This window comes from Salmo salar, chromosome 12 (assembly GCF_965601325.2).
Source record: "Salmo salar chromosome 12, fSalSal1, whole genome shotgun sequence".
NCBI lineage: Eukaryota > Metazoa > Chordata > Actinopteri > Salmoniformes > Salmonidae > Salmo > Salmo salar.
The window spans coordinates 46923312-46927801 of NC_138302.1; the positions used below are offsets into that span (position 1 = coordinate 46923312).

Here is a 4490-nt window from a genome sequence, read left to right on the forward strand (position 1 = left end):
CATCTCAATCTTCACACATACAACTTCACTAATATTAATGGAGAAAAGCCCGGAGTAAGATTGGGTTGCAGGAGAGTGTGAAGAAGCCTGTTTTTCATATCATATACACTCTGCCACCCTACTCAATTTGTCACATCTTCCATATTTTATGACGGCATTGCCTGCTCTAATACAGATCTATCACAAACTCAATATTATTACTGAAGATTTTTAATGATAAGGTTATTTCTTGAATGAGTTGAGCAGATTGTATTCTTTTGACCTTCTTCTTCTTCTTCTTGGTCTTCTTCTTCTTCATTTTCATATTTTTTTTTGTGCATTGACAAGAGGAGAAAAAGTTAGCAAAAGATCATCAATTGGGTCCAAAACATCCCGTAAACTGTGTTGGAGACATACATGGCATGATGAAAAGGAAATTCATGTAAATAAGTCATTTGAGTAAATGTCTTATTTTACTTTACATTGTCTGAGATAAGGGCATAAGGAGGACTGTCTTCAGGGTTCTGTTATAGTATATAGCATATCTACTGTAATATAATAATGTATGCCATTAAACCTGAATTGTGTAAATATGTGTGTACAAGTTTTGAAGACCCCTCTGGCAAGAATGCAGTATTTTTTTCTAGATTTGAACACGATATCCCAGAAACCCCAGCTCTCATTGGTAGTCATCGCTGGGATGACATAACATCAACATCTGCTTTGAGACTTTGTGGATGTGTTATCAAGTGGAAGCCCAGTGTAGCAAACTTTCCGGCTGTGGTAACTAGTGACAACCCAACACAGTCGGGAAATGTGAGACTGTGGATGCCGATAACAGTTATGGACAAGATTGAAGATAACTCAATTCCATTTTTAGCAACAATGTCTTCAGAACAGGTACAATTCTTTTTTATACATGTCATAATTTTCACGTTGTCAGCCAAAAAAGGTAGCGTTAACAGTATCAAAATAGCTAACTAGCTACCAGACAGTTTCCCTGTCTGGTACAAGATAGCAATATGACGATAGCTTTACTACATTAGTTATCACACTTGCATAAAAAAATCTGTGTAAAATAATTCATTTTGACTATCATAGCTCTACATTCATGAAAAAAAGACCTTGGCAAGTCCTTTGAACTTTTCTGACTCCTATACTAGCTAGCTAGCTAATAACATTACTGGGATGTCTCCTTGATTGTCGAAAGCTATGGCTTTGGAGGTGTTGTGTATTAATTGTAGAAGTGTAATTTTGACTATGATACCTCTGGATTCATGGAAAATAAAGGTGGCTTTGTCATGCTTTCAATCCTTTGCCCTTCTGACGCCTAGCTATACTAGCTCGCTAATAACATTACTGGGATGGCCCATTGATTCTCGAGAGAAGATGTTGTGTATGGATTGTAGAAGTGTCAACTCTTCTGCATTAAAATCCTTATTGGTTATACTTAAAATACCATGCAGTGAACATTACAGTACAATATTATTTTTTTCTGTAGGATTCCAGTTTTGATGAACCGCAGACCGTCCAGGGGCACAAGCAGGGCTGCAGAAAGAATTGGACAGGAAGACCTTGAAAGGCCTGCCCGACTGCAAGAAGACAGGCTGGCTGAGATGTTTAGTAAATATCTTTCGCCTGTGGTACTGCTTTCAGTCATTTCATGTAGCTTTTCCCCCCTTATCATTACAGGCTAAATTGCAAGAGCTGTCCTTTTGAAGAAAGGGTAGAGGTGCTGGAGTTGGCTGCTTCCCGTTTACCTGGACTGATTTTTGACATCATGGAGTACTGGAGAGCTATCCCAGGGTCTCCGGACAACCTTGCTGGTGCACCTGCATGAATTGCAGGGAGACTCCTACACCTCATAACACACAACTGCTGCCATTTCACCACTGCAATATTCCATTTATTTAGCTCATATCAGTTCAGTGCTTTATCAGAATGTTTCCTTTACACTGTGCTTTTCTTATTTTGAGGAAGGTTACAGAGACAACTTGTATATCTCCCTAATGAAACTGTTTGACCTGATCTGTGTAGTCGGACCGACTTGTTTTTTTTACTGTATTTACACCAGGGTAGTCCATCTGTTTTTCTAGATATCTACCCACCTGTAGGTCTGCTAATTTCAAGTGTAAACTGTCAAGAGCATAGATATCCAGGAAAAAATAACAGTTTAGTAAATCATTCTAAAACCACTCCAAAAGTACAATAATTACAACTATATACTAGATAAATGCACACATTTTTCTCAAGTTTATTGTTGCCCACACAAACCTCCCTAATTTATATGATGTATATGTAACCGATGTGAAATGGCTAGTTAGTTAGCGGTGGTGCGCGCTAATAGCGTTTCAATCAGTGACGTCACTCGCTCTGAGACTTGAAGTAGGGTTTCCCCTTGCGTTGCAAGGGCCACGGCTTTTGTGGCACGATGGGTAACGATGCTTCGTGGGTGACTGTTGTCGATGTGTGCAAGGGTCCCTGGTTCGAGCCCAGGTTGGGGCGAAGAGAGGGACGGAATCTACACTGTTACATATATGTGTCACGTCCTGACCATGGTAAGCTGTTATTTTCTATGGTGGAGTAGGTCAGGGTGTGACAGGGGGTTTATTCTATGTGTTCTATTTCTATGTTCTTAGGTTCTAGTTTTTGTATTTCTATGTTGGTTTGTTTGGGATGATCTCCAATTAGAGGCAGCTGGTCCTCGTTGTCTCTAATTGGAGATCATACTTAACTAGGGGTTTTTCTTCCTGGGTTTTGTTGGTGATTATTTTTGAGTAGTGTTTGTTTCTCCTCTGCGTCACGGTTTGTTGTTTTGTATATTCAGTTATTTGATGTATTGCACAGTTTCACAGAGTAAATAAAATGTGGAACTACACACACGCTGCACCTTGGTCCTCTCCTTTTGACAGCCGTGACAATATGTTTGGTTGTAGGCCCACCTCTTTCAACAACAATTCTAAGTACTCTGTAGGTTTTCACACTTCGCCAGGAACCTCAAAGTCCTTCCCAGCTCAAAAGTGTGCTTACTGCACCCTATGTTGTGTGGCGACATCTCCTCAAAGTTGTAGCAGCTCAGCAGTTGTTTGTGGTGGCACTTAAGGGAGTCTTGGGTCATCTGATCTCAATATCATCTTCCTTGGTGAGCCCAGTCTTCTCAACACAGCTCTCTGAAGTTCTGGGATGTCGGTGTAGTCCTTTGCAGTTTTCAATGTGTAGATCAAGGCTCTCCAACCCTGTTTCTGGAGAGCTACGCTCATGTAGGTTTTCACTCCAACCCTAATCTAATGCACCTGATTCTAATAATTAGCTGGTTGATAAGCTGAATCAGGTCAGGTAAAACTGGGGATGGAGCTGAAAAACTAAAGGAGGGAATCTCTTGTGAATGAGAAAATGTACACTACAGTCAAGACTGTTGGGCTGACTGGTTTCATTATTGCAATAATGAATCAATATTAAATAAAGATGATTGTTTGAAGAAATGACCAAGTCTCTCTCAGTACTGAATTTCCGCGACGAGGAGGTGATCTGCAACTTCACCTGTCGACCGCTCCTGAAGATCTGTGCACAGGGGATCAGAAATTGGGATCTCAGGGTAAACCACGCTTATTATTAAGCAGCTGGACCCGCCTATGATCTGAGAGGTAGCGGACACAGGTGGATACCAGATCTCGGACGGAGTACTGAGAGAGGTAGGCTTGGACATTCTATCAATAAGTGATGAAATGACAAAGGCCCTGGCGAAATCTAATTTTAACGTGTTGTGTTAGTTATGTGTGTTAACAGGCATGCCCTGGGTTACTATTGTAAGATTGTTTTGTTATTCCTGGTACTTAGAAAATACGAGGTAAGATTGGATTTTTTTTGGGACCGTATTACAGTTGATGTCGGAAGTTTACATACAGTTAGGTTGGAGTCATTAAAACTTTGTGGAGTGTTTTCAAACAAAGTTTTTGGTAACAAACTATAGTTTTGGCAAGTCGGTTACGACATCTACTTTGTGCTTGACACAAGTAATTTTTCCAACAATTGTTTACAGACAGATTATTTCACTTATAATTCACTGAATCACAAATCCAGTGGGTCAGAAGTTTACATACACTAAGTTGACTGACGCTTTAAACAGCTTGTAAAATTCCAGAAAATGTCATGGCTTTAGAAGCTTCTGATAGGCTAATTGACATCATTTGAGTCAATTGGAGGTGTACCTGTGGATGTATTTCAAGGCCTACCTTCAAACTCAATGCCTCTTTGCTTAACATCATGAGAAAATCAAAAGAAATCAGCAAAGACCTCAGAAAAACATTTGTAGACCTCCACAAGTCTGGTTCATTCTTGGGAGCAATTTCTCCTGCCTGAAGGTACCATGTTCATCTGTACAAACAATAGTACGCAAGTATAAACACCATGGGACCACACAGCCGTCATACCGCTCAGGAAGGAGATGAGTTCTGTCCCCTAGAGATGAACGTACTTTGGTGCGAAAAGTGCAAATCAATCCTAGAACAACA

The 4490-nt window shown here is 40.2% G+C and overlaps 1 long non-coding RNA gene across 1 annotated transcript; it reads left to right on the plus strand.

Moving 5' to 3' along the window:
• The first annotated feature begins 690 nt into the window (after positions 1–690).
• LOC106565318 (uncharacterized) lies at positions 691–2857 on the plus strand. The gene is made up of 2 exons (XR_001319652.3): positions 691–879; positions 1481–2857. It is a non-coding gene; the product is annotated as an uncharacterized LOC106565318 (long non-coding RNA).
• The last annotated feature ends 1633 nt before the right edge of the window (positions 2858–4490 follow it).